Source organism: Magnolia sinica, chromosome 9, assembly GCF_029962835.1.
Source record: "Magnolia sinica isolate HGM2019 chromosome 9, MsV1, whole genome shotgun sequence".
Lineage (NCBI taxonomy): Eukaryota > Viridiplantae > Streptophyta > Magnoliopsida > Magnoliales > Magnoliaceae > Magnolia > Magnolia sinica.
Window position 1 is genome coordinate 62,978,279 of NC_080581.1, and position 19,112 is coordinate 62,997,390.

The window sequence follows — 19,112 nt, forward strand, 5'->3', positions numbered from 1 at the left end:
TCTAATTACTCTTTTGTGTGAAAAAAAATAAAATAAAATAAAACTCTATTTGTTGTGTTTGAAACAACAATTTCTAAAAGATTATTGTGTCTAACACCCATGTCCAACAAACATCTCAGATACATTTCGACTATTCTATTGGGAAGAAAGACTCTTCTATAGGGAAGAAACTCAATGTATCTTCTCTTCTTGTGTTTTAGTAGTATTTTGTAGTCTTTATACAGTTCTTACTCTTGGTTTATTTATAGCTACAGAGATATAATTTTCTATATCTTCTGCAGACATACAAGGAAAACTTACATAATACTTAACAATTTTCAAGGTCATGGTCTGTTTTCCAGGGTCGCAGTCTGTGTCCGTGTCCAAGTTATGCAGATGATGTCCAAAATGAAATACTACTGGTTTACATCATTCAGAAAGAGGACCACCTACAACCTGTCCTACGCTGCAACCCAATTTCTTGTGCCTTCAGAAATTGTCCAAAATGATATATTAATGCTGCCCACACTGTCCATCATGGCCGCTGACTTTAGAGCCTTCATTGAAATCGTGTTCCAAAACAACGAAAACATAGCATACATATAAATTGAAAACTGTTAGAACAGAGACATTTCATCAAACACATGTTGTGCACACCTTAAACATTCACAACAAATGATGAATGGCAAGACTATTCTATGTCTGCATCCATTGTATACATGGCATACATCTATAGCAACCCAGGCCATCTAGATCATTGGTCCCATTGTTTACCAGACATGGCCAACGAACCCCCACTGATCGGAAGATCTTAATCATAAAAATATCGATGAATTTGAACCACTAACAGATTAATGAAAATCAAACCACTGATCGGAATTTGAACCACTAGCGATTTGAGCCATGGATATATGGATAATGAGAAATACACAAGAAAATCAAACCAATAAACCATAAAAGTGATTTTTTAGGAAAGCCCTAATCCTTTTCCCATTACAGAGTTTAGGAAATCCCTAATTCCAATATTGTATCCTCTGATAATCTGCGGATTTACAAATCTAAAAATAAAAAACCTAAATATCTATTTGAGAGAAATGAGTACCTGGCTAGGGAAGAGATGAAGGGCAGGGGCTACTGGCCGCACCAGATCTGGATATGATGCAAGTGAGGAAGAGAGGGAGAGAGGGGGAGAGAGAGAGAGAGAGAGATCGTTTTCGATGCTAGAAATGAAAAGAAGAGAGAAGGAAACCGAAAAGAAAAGAGGGAAAGGGGAGAGAGAGAGAGAGAGAGAGAGAGAGAGAGAGAGAGAGAGAGAGAGAGAGAGGCAGATGGAGAGAGAGGCGCAGGGTCTGGGAGCGAAATGAGTACTGTAGGGTTTTATATATATATGGTAAAACATCAGTGGGCCCTGTTTAACACAGCGCTAGTGCAAGAGGCACCTAAAGTGCCGCTGTTACTCTTATTTGTTGTAGTGTAATTTGGCAAAACTATGTATGCACTACAACAAAAAGGGTCTTTGTCGGCAGGCAAAAGCACTGGCAAAGGCCAAAAAAAGTGCCAACAAAGCCTTTGTTGGTGCTCCATAAGTGCCAGCAAAGGGGTGCGTCCACAAATCATTTGTCGACGCTAATCACCCTTTACCAGCGTTTTTGACCGCCGTAATTTAACAATTTGTTGCCGGCACCCATTCTGCTTTTTGCTGGTGTATTATACTGGCCACTTGTAATAACTAGGGAAGTGCCAACAAAACTAAAAAAAGCACCAGCAAAAGTCTGTCAAAGCACCGGTAAAAATATTTCAAAGCATGGTTTTAGCAATGGAAAAACGTCGATAAAAATCTATGCAAGCACCTGCAAAGGTCTTACAAAGATTTGAAAGGCGAGCATGGTTTTTAGGCCAGTAATTTTATTTTTTTAATTCAAGCAACCAGTATTTTTATAATATTTAAAACCTAAAAAATGTTGATTACATATTCTCAAAAGCATCTCATTCTCTAAGGCACGAATTTGATCCAACATATAAACAACTTGTACATGACTAACCAAATCTAAGATTCCAGTCCAATAGCCAAAATGGATCAGAAGACTGTCAAAGAGAGAAAGAGAGAGAGAGAGAGAGAGAGAGAGAGAGAGAGAGAGAGAGAGAGAGAGAGAGAGAGAGAGAACAAAATACAGCCGTGTTTCTTTCACTGTGTACCTGCCTGACAAACATCCTAGATCATTAGCTCCCACGATTTGATTAATTAAAAAACCAAGCATTACGAGTGTCATTAACAATTCTCATTTCTTCAAAAAATGGAAATAGTCCATAGCAATTGAGTAAAAATCATCAAACAAAGATCCAAAACTGAGTTTCATAAAATGTTCAGTACATTGACTTAATGTCACCAAAAAAAATAAAAAAAATAATCTATTGCAATGTATTATATCTTGTCATTAAAGGATTCGTCGCAGGCTAGAAAAGAGACACCTACTGGTGATTACGAAATAGGCCATATTTAGAACATCACCACCAGCACAGAACGCACTTCCTTTCCCTTGTAACAATTTGAAACAGAACAATTAAAAACATGTCAGTTAAAATTTTAGCAAAGGAAAAAAAGTAAAGAATTTCTAGTCATTTTCCTGACTTGACATTATGATATTAATGGTATGTGATGAAGAATTTAACCATCAAAAATGAAAAAAACAATGAAAACTATTCATCAACAAGCCCCAATAACAACAAGAACAACAACAGCCATAAAAAATGTTAACAATTGTTTTGTGGAATTGATGGTTCTTTGCCATCCAAATAACACAAAAGCTCACATCGTGACCAGTCACAGGTTGAGAACTTTGTTTTTGGTTGGCGTCCCAAGCATGGAAACATGAAATCCTCCATACATGGGTTATACCCTAATGACTTGAGTAATATTAAACCCAACTTCCAAGTATAAAGAAGAACAGAAAACGAAATCCACTCTTCTTCTTCACTCAGTCAAAGAGAAAACTCAACAGGCAGGAATTTATTAAACATTACAGTTCAAGTACTTAAACTATGACATGACAAAAACTAAGAAGGCGACATACCTTAATATGTTGCTATTTTGAACTCCATTTTAGGGGATTCTGATAATGAAACCAATTAAAAAGATCAGGCTGATGACTTCAACTAAAAACAAAAAATAAAAATAAAAATTCTTTCATAAAAACAAAGATTCTAAGTTCATATGAACTGCCTAGCTTTTTAAGAAAGGATTTCTAACCTGTCCTTGTAGTCAACACATAAAACTGTTTTGTAGTTCACATAAGTTTGTTCTTTAAATCATCACAAATAATTGTCACGTGAATGACCCTATCCTTAGAACAGTTCCCATTAGCTATCAAACTCTTTAGTTGCCCACTTGCCTAATCATTTCTTATTGAACATTTTGGAACTCCGTTATGAGCATCATTTCTTTGATTCCAGCCATTAACCAGCTCCGATTCATTCCCCCTTAGGATTTCATAAGCAGTCCTCGCGATGACTGCAACAATCATCGCAAAGTATTTCAGTCAGTTGTATGCTTGCATTACATCTTTCTCCTCAAATGTGCGCCTCACACACTGCAATGCCACCAAGACAATCAACAAAACTAAATGAGAGCTGACATTTGGTGCAGTTAAAACTTTATGGATTTCTGTTTTTGTGATACTCAAATATTCATGAGAAATGAAAGCGCATGCATGCATTCATACAGGTACTATGACCTTGACTTGGTAGGAGCTTACCATGAGGTTGAGCTGTGTGGGCCCACTGTGATGTGTCAGACATCCACCTCCATCAATCACATGCACCCTTTAATGGTGAGCCATGGGCCGAAAATCAAGCTAATCCATGACTTAGTTGGGTCACACTACAAACAGCAGTTAAGAGTGGATGCCCACCCATTGAAATCTTCTTGATTGTTTATAGGGTCCATCGAGATGTGGTTCACATATTTTGCCCATCCATTGCGTCTGTCCTACTTGGATGAGTGGTCACACCAACTTTAAGGCCATTCTAAAACTCAGGTTTGCCCCATCAAGTGCTTTTAGATGTTTTAGTCATCATTTCACATGGTACTGGCTACTTGAGCTCTAGATACAACTGATTTTTTAGGTATCCCATAACCTAGAGGGGACCCACTAAATACACGTTGTGGATGTTTGACACATATCACGGTGGGGCACAAAGAGCTCGACACACACGCACACACGTGCTCTTGCATGCACGACCCACTAAATGACAAGTAAAGATCTTTGTCATTTGTGCCCAAAATCTACAAAAAAACTGCCCTTTTTAGGATAGTCAAGACCATTGATCTCATGGGCCGCAACCATGTGCATGCACTGTAGCTAAAAATCAAGATATTGGAATATATTAACATTTGCACTAGCAGCTTGCAAACAGACAGTTAAAGTAAAATGGGGAAAAGAAGAGGAAGAAAGGAGCAACAGTCCTGTTTCAATTGATGAAAAACTACACAATTGGATGACTGGGATTCTAGAAGCCCAAAAAATGAGACCGTTCTAAGTGGTAGGCTGGTCTGACGAAGCCTCAATAGTATATAATTTCTATATTTATGGACTATTAAAAGAATTTCTAATGGTTTGGTTCACATGATCATCTGATCTACCTCATTGGAATGGACACAACGGATCATCACAAAAAAAAGAAAGAGTGGCCCTTACATACCTTGAAGCCAATGACATGACAACTCACTGGGAATATGTGACAGGTATGTGGATTAGGTGTTATTCGCGTAACACCTACTCGATATGACCCTTACCGTCACTACACCAAAATTACTGTTTAGGAACGGCTATAGTTTTGGTTCAGAAACGGTTTCAAGCCCTTTCTAATACAAAACGGTTTCAAACCGTTTCTGAGTACAAAGATACAGTGCATTTCTAAATACTTAATTAAGATCAGGCCCACCATGATGTTTATGAGAGATCCACACCGTGCATCTGTTTTGAAAGATCATTTTAGAACATTAGGGTAAGATTGAGTTGGATCGAAAATTCAAGTGGGCCTCACGGAAGGAAATGTGGGGATTGAGTGACCACTGTTTGAAACATTCATACGGCCACCAAGTTGATTAGTCAGGAACAAAAAAATAAAAACCCTATGGACCTCTCTCTCTCTCTCTCTCTCTCACGAACCCTCTCCTCTCCAAAAGCCTCTTCTCATGAATCCTCAAATATTTTCCTCTCACGAACCCTCTCCTCACGAATCCTCAAATATTTCCTTCAGCGCCTCCTCTCTGCATCCCGCTTGCAGAAGAAACCCTGAAAATCTAGGTTTTACCACTATTCCCTTCTATATGCATTGGATTCAGGGCATTCTCTTCCTCCAATCAAATAGACCAAAGCCCTATGTAACGCCCTGAATTTTCCGGGTCATTACACCCTAGAATCAATCCTTCTAGAAATCAGCAACACAAAACTAGAGAAAATCATGAGCACTAATGAGATCGTCCTGTGCATTATGAAGTCCATGTGGTATCATGGCGGGCTCAGAGAATCCAAGCCTGGGCATTGGTTGCTGCCGAACTTTGAAACCATGTGAACGGTACATCACCTACAGAATGTTCAATTTCAATGTCTTTTTTATTTTAAAAAAATATTATATATGAATAATGGATTAATAAATATGTATGCAAGGTGTGAAGATTTGGCACATGCCCATAAGCTATTCGACAATATGCCTGAGAGGAACATTGTCTCTTGGACTGCATTTTTTAAAAATATTTCTATGGTGTGGGCCATGTGATGGTTGGATAGGCTTGATTTTCTTAGGTGGCTCACAGCTGGCCATTGTTTTCTCCAATGTGCAGGGGGGGTGGTAGCATGGCATGCATGCAACCCATTCAACTATGACGTGGGCAGAGTGCACTCTTGATGCTTGTAAAAATGCCATAGTGAATGGGGAGGTGGAAAAGAATACAGAACGTAGTCCAAATAGAAATGAGACAGTCTCAAGATTGACATTCCTAGAATCCCGAAAATGAAGTCTCTGATTGCTGCTATGGAAGCTGCAGATGTGAAGAACAAGTGGGAGAACAGCTCATGGGGCCGAAAGCTGATTGTGCAGAAGAGGAGAGCTTCTCTTACAATCATGACATTGCATGGACGATAGCTGCAAGGAAGCTTATCTTTAAAATCTCATTGCCTTCATAACATATTTTAGATTTTGATTCTCGAATGGTGGCTTCTGTCTTCCACAGTTGCGGTAGGGCAATCAAGGTGAACTGGGCATATGCCAGTGGCCAGAGGGAGGATACTTTAGGTTAGTATTTGCTTCCATACTTGTTTCCTTTCTCTTTTACTGTTCTTTATTTGTTGTTTCGGTTGGCACACCGTGGTGCTTCTCTCTACTAATCTTTCTCTGTTGTTGTTTTCATGTGCTTCAGGCCACTTCAATATCTTTGTTGGCGACCTAAGTCCTGAAGTCACTGATGTGACTGTGTTTGCATGCTTTTCAGTGCATTCCAGCTGTCCGTGAGTTCCTTGCTGCTTTTCAGAGTACTGCATTTGATAGTTTATATTGTTTGCTGTTTTTTTTTTCCCTGATTTTTTCTTTTCTGGAGGAAAGATGAAATTCCATTTTTTTTTTCTTGTTTTGTTGCACACTTTTGAAGCTTTAAGCATGATGCTTGAGAAGGTGGCCTTATGAGTGAGTAACTGTTGAGAATGTCAGTTTGAAGGTTCACCTGCAGTGAACCAGATGATATGTCACTTTTCTGTGATTCTAGCTGTGCTGACAATGCCAGTTTTAATGTTTCAACAATATGCATTACCATGCAAAATCATGGCTTTGAAGGGAACCTTGTTTTTTCTAGAAACTTTGTGAAATTAATGAGTTTATCCACCTGAAGGAGCCTCTATAGAATTCGGGAATTTCAAGAAGTAACCAAGATATTGCAGTTGGATCTTTTGACTTCATGTTAAAACTTATCAGAGATAGCAGTGAGGGACTGAGTGTGGAGGCCTGGCTCCAACAGTATGGAAGTACCAAGGTCCTCTTTAGTAGTATGGCTGGTAGCAAAGACAAAGCTCTTACAGTTGAGCATATAAAAAGAGTATGATCATAGTGAATGATTTCATCATGAAAATGCTGAAATGGTGGACGCTTGCTTATAAAATTGTGTATTTGTAATGCACGTTTTGGATATGTTCTTAACATAAAATTTGGGATAACATGCTTGGAAGAACGCCAGAGCTCTTCCAAGCATGTGACAAGGGTAGGATTGGCTTCAAGTAGTGGGTGTTATGGTATGGGCAATGCATGGATTTGTTGAGCTGATATTTTGTTTGTTTTTATTCTGCCAGCTGGCTCTGTTTCTCTTTAGCTACTTGTTCACCTGTCGTTGTTCTGGTTATGGCAAATCTTGCCATGTGCTGGGTTCACAGGCAGTGCTGGTCATGCATAGCTACTTATAAAATTGTGTAGCATGTGCTGGTCATGCATAGGGTAGTAAATATGTGTGTCCAGCTGGGTTAGAGAGCAAGCTCTCTAGGAAAGAATATTCTCCCCGTTATTCTCATAATGGGCTCTCTCCTTGTGTGCTTATGCTACAATGAAATCCTTAGAGCATGCTATTTGTCACTGCCAGAGATTCACTTTAACAGATTTATGGCATGATTCACTAGCTCGAATTTTTGGATGGATGTTCTCCTCTTTATATCTTCTTCTGTGCTTCAATAAAAAATTTCAGCTGTCTATTGTGCAAAGTGAGAAACACTGTTAATATAGGTGCTGTTATTCCTGGGTGGACAAGCAAGAAAACATTTTCATCTTCTCATGTCCTTCTACAATTCCATAAAATGTTCTCAAAATAATGAGTCCAAAATGAAGAGGATGGTCTTGAAATCAAATTTAAGTGCTGTTTGTCTCCGTGATGTGCAGGAAAGTGAAAGTGAAGAGGATGGTCTTGATGAAGATGACGATGATGTTGAGGAAGAGCATGAACCGGAGCCTGAGGTTCCTGTAACTACTGAGCTGGTGGTAAAGAAGCCTCCATCAGCTTCTCTGGTACCCAAAGATACAGAAGGAAGCTTTCAAAGAAGGAATTGAAGAAAAAGGAGCTTGCATATCTTGAAGCGATCTTGTCTGAGTTGGGGATCCCCAAGGAAGAGACAAATGGCCAAGCTGGTAATATTTTTGAACTGGAAGCTGCTGTTATAAATCCAGGTCTTGCTGTCATTGATTTCCGCAACTACCTTGATTGGGTTTGCATACAACCATTTACATTTTGGGATTTGAGGTAGTATATATGGGGTTTATGCAAATCAGCATTGGTGGTGTGCAAAAATCAATTTTGCATACTCTTTTTCATATTTGTGCTGTGTACCTTTGTTTGAAATTGTTGCTGAAATTTATAGATAAATGGTCTGTTCATTACAGGTTTTTCTTCATTGGAGGGGAAAAACGAAGAAATGTCAACTTCTGAACTTTCTGGTGGAGCAAGAATTCACTATAATTTTCAATCTATCTTTGTGAAGAGTTTGGAGGTGCATATCATTACATTACATTTACATGTACAAGCAGCAGTCATTTTTCAGTCAATTTATTCCTTCCCGAATGCTTTTGACCAGTGACCATGTCAAAGTTTTTGGTGATTCTATCTTCACATGTCATTGTCTAAGGTCTTAGTGTCTGTTTCTCTTGTTAACTATCACATATTTAGTGCAGTAATTGTTTATTTAATTTATTAATAGGCTCCTCAGTTACCTTTGCACTTACATGCACTACACCAAAATCATTAATCAGGAACGGTTGCATCTTTGGTTTAGGTACAACATTAAGCCGTTTCTAATGCTAACCATTCCTACACTATCAAAAAACCCCCAAAATTGTGAAAAAGAAAACCAGAATCTGTATTTTATTCCCGTGGGTCTCCCTCTCCCTGCGATTTCCAACCCTATCTCTCCATCTCTCTTGACCTCTAACTCTCTCTTTCGCCCTCTCCATCTCTCTTTCCTCTCACTATCTCTCTTTTGCCCTCTCCATCTCTCTTTCCTCTCACTATCTCTCTTTCTCCCTCTCCCTCTCCCTCTCACTTACATACTGTAATATTAATTGTAAGGACATGGAAGACATTGCTTGCAAAAACATTAGCTCGCTTTGTGAATGTGCCATTTGTCATTGCAGATGCAACAACGTTAACACAGGCAAGTTCATTTCTCATTTTCTCATTAGCTTCGTACATCTACAAAATCACTCTTTCAACTGTTTGTTGGCATTCTGATTTTTGCAGGATTGCAGTTTATATGGTTTGACTCATTGTTGTGAACTCAGCTGGTTGACTTGGGACACCCAAATCAACTCAGAACAGCCATGTTCTGAGTTAACTTTCATTTGCATTGACTTGGTATTACTTGGCTGGCTCATGCCAACAGAACTCAGCTGTCATCCAGTTTTCTACTTGAATATCCAGGGCCGAGGCACAGCATGTTACACGACTTGCCCTGGTATTTTAGTGACTTGGCCACATTGCAGCTCTCTCTCTCTGTCTCTCTGCCTTGTAGTATGTCATTATTGTAGAAGGGGGTTTTCTATCGTTGTGCTTTGTTTATGTTTATGTTGCGTTTGCTTATTTGTTGTATCCATTTGATATGTTTTCGCTCTCTCCGTCTATCTCCAGCTCAGCGATACCTATAACATTTGGTAGTGATACCAATAGCACCCTTTGATATGACACACTCTGATGTTTTGAAACTAGACAAGTGCCAGATTTGGCAAGTGTTCAACTGGAGACATATTGAATGAAGAAGAGTGATTATTATTATTATTATTTTTTTTTTGCTATCAAGACTTTTGCATCAACAGGTAAAATGTAGTTGTGTGGTATTTGAATTATAATTGCAACACTAGTATTTTGCTAATATAAATTTGATGTTCTTTAATGTAGGCTGCATCACTACCAAAGAACTGTGTACTATGACGAGATCTCTTTGGCGAAATCCAACTGAAGCCGAGCTCCAAGATCTCTTTATTATTATTTTTTCTGTTGTCTTTTCTGAAGAATTCTCAACGTCATGCTCAATTAATGATGGCTCATATATGACATTTTCAACTTGAAACAGAGCTGCTTTTGTGAAATAGATTGAGGGGTTATCTTTGACTTGATTGAACTGATTGATTACTATTTGCAGCTGAGCATATTTCTCTTATTGGTAAATTGTACAAAGCACAAAACAGTTTTCTGCATATAGTTTCTTGTTTCTACTCTTCACTGTATGTGGTCTTAATCTGTTGTCAATGCATATCTGTTTCCTCTAATGATGATTGTGTTGCCATCAGCCACATATTATTGCCGATGTCAAACACTATTACTGATTTTATTATTATTTTAAAGAGCATTACAGGATCCTGACGCATCATGACATGACTAGTGTCCAGTACGCCACTTACGCCGGTCTTTACAAGTGGGGCTTATGCCAGATATCCAGACTTTTGATATGGTGGGCTCCATTGTGGATGGGGATGCCCTAAGTTCTTACAGATTGGAAGAAATGCAACAACTGTTTGGGAAAAAAGGCTATAAAAGGCTAAAGATTGGAAGGCTAGGATCTTCTGATGTGAAGATTTTGAGGCCTCTTCCTTGCACTGTACGGCCCATCAAGTCAGTGGTCTGGATCACAGAAACATGGATCCAACTTGTACAGACAGTCTCATCTGGACATTATGGATGTCATGATGCATCAGGATCTGGTACTTCTCTCTTGTAAAAAAATCCATTTGTCAATACTCTCAGATGTCTATTGAACAAATTACTTATTATCTGATTGGTTATATTGTTCTTGTAGCTTGGTTTCGATTCTCTATACTTTGCAAGGATTGATTACCAGGACAGGGCAAAGCCTAAGGTGGATAAAACACTTGAAGTTATATGGCGTGGGTCAAAGACTTTTGGTTCTTCTTCTCAGGTATGAGACTTCAAGTTCTTGTTCTGTTATTTATTTATTATTTTAAATTTCTATAGTTTCCTGACATATCATGTTGTCCAACCACCAGATTTTCACAAGTGCCTTTCCTGTTCATTATAGTCCTCCAAATGGTTTCCATTTTGAACTCAATGATGAATCTTCACCTATACAGGTACCTACTTCTTATGATAGTTCTCATGTATTCATCTGGATTTTGTTGTAACTGTATCTCCTCATTGCTATCATGGAACAATTGTAGGATGATCCTCGTCTATATGACTACAATGTTGAACAATGCATATATGAAGTGTCCTAGTGGTTTCTGATAAGAGTACAATGCAGCCCATGCATTTAATCTAATACTTCTATGCACTCCCTCTATTGTAATTTTATTTGGCTTTGATGAACAGGCAAATGTGACACGTACAAATCACATCATGTGGACAATGGGTGATGATTTTCAGTACCAATATGCTGAATCTTGGTTCAAACAAATGGACAAGTTTATCCATCATGTTCAAGGTAACACACTAGGACAAAATTCAAAAATTCAAACTGCCCTTCAAGGTAACACATGAGTACCATACTACCATGATGTGTAGCTAATTCTAGTTTCCCCCCTTTTCAGCCTGCCAGATCCTGTCCATTCTTAAAAAACCAATTGCTCAAGAGAGTCTTTCCCCTAGAAAATTGCGAATGGAGCAGGCCTATCCTTCCTAATCTTCAGATTTGCTTCAATCTAGTCTTCAGGGTAAGCTTCCAAGACACAAATCACTGGGGATAAAAGATCCAAAGGGAAATGCAGAAGACAACCATGGGGATGATTTTCAAAATAACGAAAAAGAAAGTACTACTAAAATGAGAAGTGATCTCTTGCAATTCAGAGCTGCTCAGGCGATCCTATCTTCGGACTTTACCGACTTGATGGATCCTGAACATAGGGGAACTACCACCAGATAGTTTTTCTGCTTCATCCACTGCATTTCCTGGGTATGTATATAATGCAATATCTCCAAGATAAGCCAATGGATATCAAGCTTCGCACACAGCAACGAGCTTCCCTACGGGCAGGATTCAATGATCTGGTGAGGCCCACTTACGAGAAACTCCCATCTCCTTCTCTATTCTCATCAATCAATTTCACTCATCTTTCACAATGTGTATAGGTTGCATACAAGATGAGTTGGCTGGAGTATCAGCAAAAACAACTAGAGAAGATGAAAAAGGTAGGGATGGTAGTGGCAGGACATGTCCAGGTCTGGCCCACTTCTAGCTTTCTCGGGAGGCTAATGGCCCACTGGCAGATCTTGTTGCAGGGACCGGTGACTGCGGATGTGGTGGTAGCATCTTGTGGTTTTTTTTTTTGTTACAGCAGCCTGCAACTGTCGCTGCTCTCGGCGGATTAGGGGCGATTTCACCCGTTGTATGGCAGATTTCATGTACAGCGCCTTCTTTTCCGACCCAAAGTGGGACTTTTCGTAATCATCCAGATGGTGCAGAAAGTGGGGCCATACCGCAAATGATTGTCTACAGGGAAAACCAGGATGGCTTTGTTAATTTTGTTTCATTTCAAAAGTGGGGCCATACCGCAAATGGTTTGGAAGTTGTTTAGTACCATTTTCAGTTCACATGGCTTTGTTAATTGTTTTTCATTTCAATCAGTTAAATCGGCTGTGATGGTTAGACAATGATATATTTACTGTAACCATTGGGTGCTCCTTGATATTCTTTAAATCTTCCTAGGATTGCATAAACTCAGTGAATTTGGTTTGTACTTGAAAAGCAAGCTGCTTTTATTCTTGTCATGGATGATTTGTTTGGATGCACATAGTTAATTGCAAGAATATGATGTTATTACAAAAATCTCATCTCTTGATTGAGCTGAATATTTACATTCATTTCTTGTGTTTGTGTGGAAAGCATTTGACATATGGATGTTCAGTTGAACATAATTGCAATAATTCAATCTGTTGGGTCATCCATGTAATCGACAATTACAGTTAGTCTACGACTCTAAATTGCAATATTTGCATTCTTCATCTACTTTGGATGCTTATAGATAAACCTGCTTTTAGATAAAAGTTGTTTCCATTCTTGGTTATAATCCATCTGATAGTCTCCTAAGAAAAATGCAACTTGATTGTGTCACATTGATTGCAATTAAAATTGCACTTGATATATATTTGTTACTTTTTTGTGTTTCTATTCAATCATTCTGATGGAATTAATTTCTTCTGTAATTTTAGAGCTTGTTGAGGCTGAAGTGGTTGTGCTTGTGTCATCAAACCATCTGAACTTCAGGTGCATGTTGTTTTTATTGATCGTTTCCATCAATTCATCATCATCACTATAGCCTTGTCCCAGCTATTAATTATCAGCTTTACAAATCTTCCACCACTACTGTCTAAAAATCACCATAGTGGATGATCAAATTTCATTTAGATTGACCAAACTTAAAGTGCCAATTGAATTGAACTTGCCAGTTGACTATATTCTCATTTAGAACATGTTTATCGAGTTCTTGGCCTCGTTTCTCTATTCTTTTTTTCTTTTTGGTTAAATGTGCAGTGGATTCATGGCCTTGATGGAGACTAGGTGCAGGTCAGTGGCAACTTGATTTTTCCCCAATTTTATGTGCATTCATGGCCTTTTGATGTTGGTATGGTGATGTCTTAGATTGACTTCTTTAGATCTTGGAAATGAACCAGAAGATGAAGCTGAGGAAGATGGTGCCAATGTTGATATTGACTCACGAAGGGTAAGTGTATCGTTCTATAAACATCTACAAGCCAAGTGAGTTTGGATTTCTTTTTTAATTGATTTTGTATCTCTTGGATTGCTTTATCTGGTTTAGACTACTTTTTTTTTTTTTTAATTATTGGATGGCTGCTCAAGTTAGCTATTTGAGCTAACTTTATTATTGGTTGGTTTTTGTCCTTCACAATTAGCTTTTCTTTGTCGAGTTTTATATGATGTATTGAGATCACGTTTCAAATTAATGAGATTTTTCCCACCATTTTGTTATGATTTCTTTAGCTAATTGATGACACGTGTGGATTGAGCAATTTTCTTACTTCGTATACAAATTAACAAACCTTTCGGATGCACCTAGTGCCTGATTGATCGATGGCATCTTGCTCACAAAATTTGATACTATCGTAGATATTTATAGATAAATGAACTTAGTTGCGGTCTTTAGACGAGCATACCTCTTTGCTTCTTATGTTTTTCTTTGGATTAATGTCTATTTTGATTGAATGCAATAAACTAAAGTTAATTTATTTCCCTTGACCCTAAATTTCGAGTGTTTATCAGGGTTTGGAATTGTTCCTAAAATTCTGTCAAATTTGACCGTTGGCAACATTAAGAAGAGTTTAAAACCGTCCCTAAAATTTTGTTTCTAAAATGTGACCGTTGGCACTAGAACGGTTTAAAACCGTTTCTAAATTTTGAAATGGTACCCTAAACAGTTGGGAACCGTTCCTTTTTTTGCGATGCCTCATTTAGGAACGGTTTTAAACCGTTGCTGAAGCTTTTAGGAACGGTTTTAAACCGTTCCTAAATGTCGATTTTGGACCATGAGGAACCTGACTATATATATCAGCTCCATAAAAAACTAAGATTTTATGTATCTTTTTTGGTTAGCTTGTCAGTACACACCCCACCGTGGATACATAATCCATTGTTAGCCACCCCTAGCTGAGGAACCGATACTAAGACTTCTGTGTTGAAACAAGGTATCTTCACTCTATCTACCACTTGATCTATTGATTTGGGTGTAAAACTAAGAAGATCCAATGACCATTGGACAACGGGTAATGACCATTAAAAGCTTTTTATGAGCTAGGAAACTTTTGGATCAAGCCTATGCTTTTATGGTCTATTCATCGGACGCGGATTGCGTCTTACCCGCGCCTGGACAGTAATCCGTCCAGGAAGGGCTTTGTAGGACCTACCATGATGTAAGTGTTTTATCCACGCCATTAATCACTTTTCTCAGATCATATAAGGCAACAAAATGAGCTAGGTCCATGGTGTAAGTGATCATGAATGTGTAGTCCTTCGGCTTTTTTCTAGATCCTCTTATAGGGGTGTTTGGTGCATGTCATTAAATGGGATGTAATTATATTAGTACGGACGTGGACTAGATACTGACAGGTTGAGTAGCCAGACTAGCTACTGAAGTGACGTCATCAAGTTCTGTGAACCCCAATATCATGTATGTGTTGTATCCACAACGTACATTCATTTGGAGATATTATTTTAAGGCATGACCCAGAGAAGGAGGCAGATCCAAAGTTTTAGTAGATCCCACCACAGAAAATTGTGGGAAGATTGATGCCCACCATGACGGTTTTTCAAAATCCAACCTGTTCAAAAGTTTTAAAAAAACATTAAAGAAGGGAAAATGCAAATATCAGCTTGATCAAAAACTTGTGGCTTTTAGAAGTTTTTAATGGTGGTGTCACTCTCCCCACTGTTTTCTATGGTGGGATCCATTGGAGCTTTGGATGTGACTCATTCTTTGGAGCTTACACTAAAATGATCTATGGAAGGAGTGGATACAAAACATATATCATGGTGGGGCCCACAAAACTTGGTGACGTCACTTCAGGAACAGTCTCGCTACTTAACCTGTCAGTAGCCAATCCGTGTCCATATTACTCCAGGCAAATTCCATCTGATGTTTTGGGGTGTGGATTAGATGCTAAACCCTTCAATAACCAAAACGCTACTGAAGTGACGTGGTGAAATACAATTGGTTGAATACCAAGAGCATGTTCCCTTACAATTAATGTCCTTTTTCTTTGGAGTTCCTTTAAGATGGGAGTGGATTAGATACTGAAAGCTTCAATAGCAAAAATGCTGCTGATGTGGTGAAATACAAGCGGTTGAATACCGAGAGCATGTTTCCTTACAATTAATGCTCTTTTCATTGAAGTGAATTCACTACTTTTCATGGGTGCCACCATGATGTATGTATTGTATCCACACCCTCCATCCATTTCGTGATATCATTTTAGGGCATAATCCAAAGAGTGAGAAAGACCAAATTTCAAGTGCACCTTGCCGTAGAAAACAATGGAGATTGAATGCCTACCGCTAAAACCTCTTTGGGCCACAAAAGCTTTCGATCAAGCTAATATTTATGCTTTACCTTAAAAAAGTTGGATCTCAAATAAACATCATGGTCGGCCTGAGGAATGTTTCAATGGTGGCTGTCACCTCCCGATGTTTTCTGTGGTGGGGTTCACTTGAACTTTGGATCTGCCTAATTCTTTTGCTCACTCCATAAAATGATCTCTCCATGGATGGATGGTGTGGATACAACACATACATCGTGGTGGAGCCCAGGTGACGTAACATCCATCTGGTTCAGAAGCCAACCCCCTTCTGTTTCCAATTGCGGCCAAAGCCATCCGCATGAACTTCCTTCGACGGCAAGCTAGGTGAGGCAAACCATGATATTTGTGAGAAATCCACTTTGTCCATCATTTTTTCCATATCATTTGATAATGTAGGCCTAAAAATGAGGTAGATCTAAAACTCATGTGGGCCGTACAGCTGGAAACAGTAAGTGGGGGAATTCCTGTGGTTGAAAATATCCTGGGCCCACCATTTTGTATATATGTCATCCATATGGTTCATGAGGTCATTCCTATTGGGATGAACTAAAATTATAAAAACATTAACATAATCCAAAACTTTTGTGTTCGCTTGAATATTTCAATGTCGGAAGCTTAATCCTCACCTTTTCCTATTGTGTGGCCCACTGGAAGTTTGGATCAATATCATTGTTAGGTCCATGTTGTAACATAATCTAGAAAAACCAATGGTCGGGATAGATTTATCAAAAACATTACGGTGGGTGCCACTTAGACATGTTACTACTTTTAATATTCACATTTTAGTAATTTGTAGGGGATGGGATTTTTAATTCTTTAAATTAAATAGAGTTGGGACGCGGGTTCTTGCTACAGATGTCACGTCACCGCGTTCTTTGGGCTCCACCATGATGTATGTGTTGTATCCACACCATCCATCCATTTGGAGAGGTCATTTTAGGGAGTGAGCAAAAGAATTAGGTAGAACCAAAGTTCAAGTGGACCCCACCAAAGAAAACAGTGGGAGGTGACGGCCACCGTTGAAACCTTCCTATGGCTGACCATGATATTTATTTGAGATCAACCTTTTTTGGAATAAGGTAAATCATAAATATTAGCTTGATTGAAAGCTTTTGTGGCCTAAAGAGGTTTTAATGGTAGGCATTCAATCTCCATTGTTTTCTACGGTGGGGTGTACTTGAAATTTGAATCTTTCTCACTCTTTGAATTATGCCATAAAATGATATCACGAAATGGATGGACGGTGTGGATACAATACATACATTATGGTGGCGCCCATGGAAAGTGGTGATATTACTTCAATAGGGGGTGCAAAGAAAAGAAATAACTTGAAAATAACGTTTACCCCTTATGTGGTCGAGTGTGCACCGGTAAACGGAGAGAGACGTCTAACAGGGGAGCGGATTAGATACAGAATGCTTCAGTAACCAAAACGCTACTAAAGTGACGTGGTGAAATACAATTGGTTGAATACCAAGAGCATGTTCCCTTACAATTAATGTTCTTTTTCTTTGGAATTCCGTCTAGGTTAGACGTCTTTCACCGTTTGCCGGTGGGCGCTCAACCACATAAAGGGTAAACGGTATTTTCAAGTCATTTCTTTTCTTTGCTCCCCCCACTGAAGTGACATCACCACTTTCCATTGGCGCCACCATAATGTATGTATTGTATCCACATCATCCATCCATTTTGTGATATCATTTTAGGGCATAATCCAAAGAGTGAGAAAGATTCAAATTTCAAGTGCACCCCACCGTAGAAAACAATGGAGATTGAATGCCTACCATAAAACCTCTTTAGACCACAATAGCTTTCGATCAAGCTAATATTCATGCTTTACCTTATTCCATGTCTTTTTTAACTTATAAAAAGGTGATTTCAAATAAACATCATGGTTGGCCATAGGAAGGTTTCAACGGTGGCCATCACCTCCCACTGTTTTCTTTGGTGGGGTCCACTCGAACTTTGGTTCTACGTAATTCTTTTGCTCACTGCTTAAAATGACCTCTCCAAATGGATAGATTGCGTGGATACAACACATACATCATGGTGGGGCCCAAAGAACGCGGTGACGTGACATCGGTAGCAATACTGGTTACCGTCTGGTTCGGTAGCCAACCGGGTCCCAACTCTATCTAATTTAAAGAACTAAAAATCCCATCCTCTACTGATTACTAAAATGCGGTCACATGAGTATTAAAAGTAGTAACATGTCTAAGTGGCATCCACCATAATGTTTTTGATAAATCTATCCCGGCCATCAGTTTTTCTAGATTATGTTACAACATGGACCTAATAATGATATTGATCCAAACTTCCAGTGGGCCACACAATAGGAAAAAGGTGAGGATTAAGCTTCCGCCATTGAAATATTCAAGTGACCACAAAAGTTTTGGATTATGTTAATGTTTTTATAATTTCAGTTCATCCCAGTAGGAATGACCTCATGAACCATATGGATGACATATATACATCATGGTGGACTTAGGAAATTTTCAACCACAGGAATTCCCCAACTTATGGTTTCCAGCCGTACAGCTTACATGAGTTTTAGATCTGCCTCATTTTGATGATACGGAGAAAATGACGGACAGAGTGGGTTTCTCACAAATATCATAGTATGCCCCACCTAGCTTACCGTCGAAGGAAGCTCATGCTGATGGCTTTGGCCGCGATTGGAAACCGAAGCGGGTTAGTTTCTCAATCAAATGGATGTTACATCACCATGTTCTTTGGCTCTACCATGATGTATGTGTTGTATCCACACCATCCATCCATTTAGAGAGATCATTTTAGGGAGTGAGAAAAGAATTAGACAGATCCAAAGTTCAAGTGGACTCCACCACAGAAAACAGTGGGAGGTGACGGCCACCATTGAAACCTTCCTAAGGCTAAGGCAGACCATGATGTTTATTTGAGATCCAACTTTTTTATAAGTTAAAAAAGACATGGAATAAGGTAAAGCATAAATATTAGCTTGATCAAAAGCTTTTGTGGCCCAAAGAGGTTTTAGCGGTAGGCGTTCAATCTCCATTGTTTTCTACGGTAGGGTGCATTTGAAAGTTGGATC

At 38.8% G+C, this 19,112-nt stretch overlaps 2 long non-coding RNA genes across 5 annotated transcripts; one reads left to right on the forward strand and one right to left on the reverse strand.

Annotated features, from left to right (window-relative positions):
• Positions 1-2,212: 2,212 nt before the first annotated feature.
• On the reverse strand, positions 2,213-4,139 carry LOC131256368 (uncharacterized). The gene is made up of 2 exons (XR_009176775.1): positions 3,051-4,139; positions 2,213-2,515 (listed from the first exon to the last, which is right to left on the reverse strand). It is a non-coding gene; the product is annotated as an uncharacterized LOC131256368 (long non-coding RNA).
• Positions 4,140-4,775: 636 nt separating this feature from the next.
• Positions 4,776-11,459, forward strand: LOC131255537 (uncharacterized). 4 transcript variants are annotated; one of them, XR_009176144.1, is made up of 9 exons: positions 4,776-5,362; positions 5,399-5,556; positions 5,822-6,273; positions 6,398-6,485; positions 7,894-8,139; positions 9,632-9,816; positions 9,899-10,701; positions 10,797-10,856; positions 11,327-11,459. It is a non-coding gene; the product is annotated as an uncharacterized LOC131255537 (long non-coding RNA). The 4 variants fall into 4 exon arrangements; XR_009176143.1 differs by having other exon boundaries at positions 6,398-6,509; positions 9,632-10,701; XR_009176142.1 differs by having other exon boundaries at positions 9,632-10,701.
• The last annotated feature ends 7,653 nt before the right edge of the window (positions 11,460-19,112 follow it).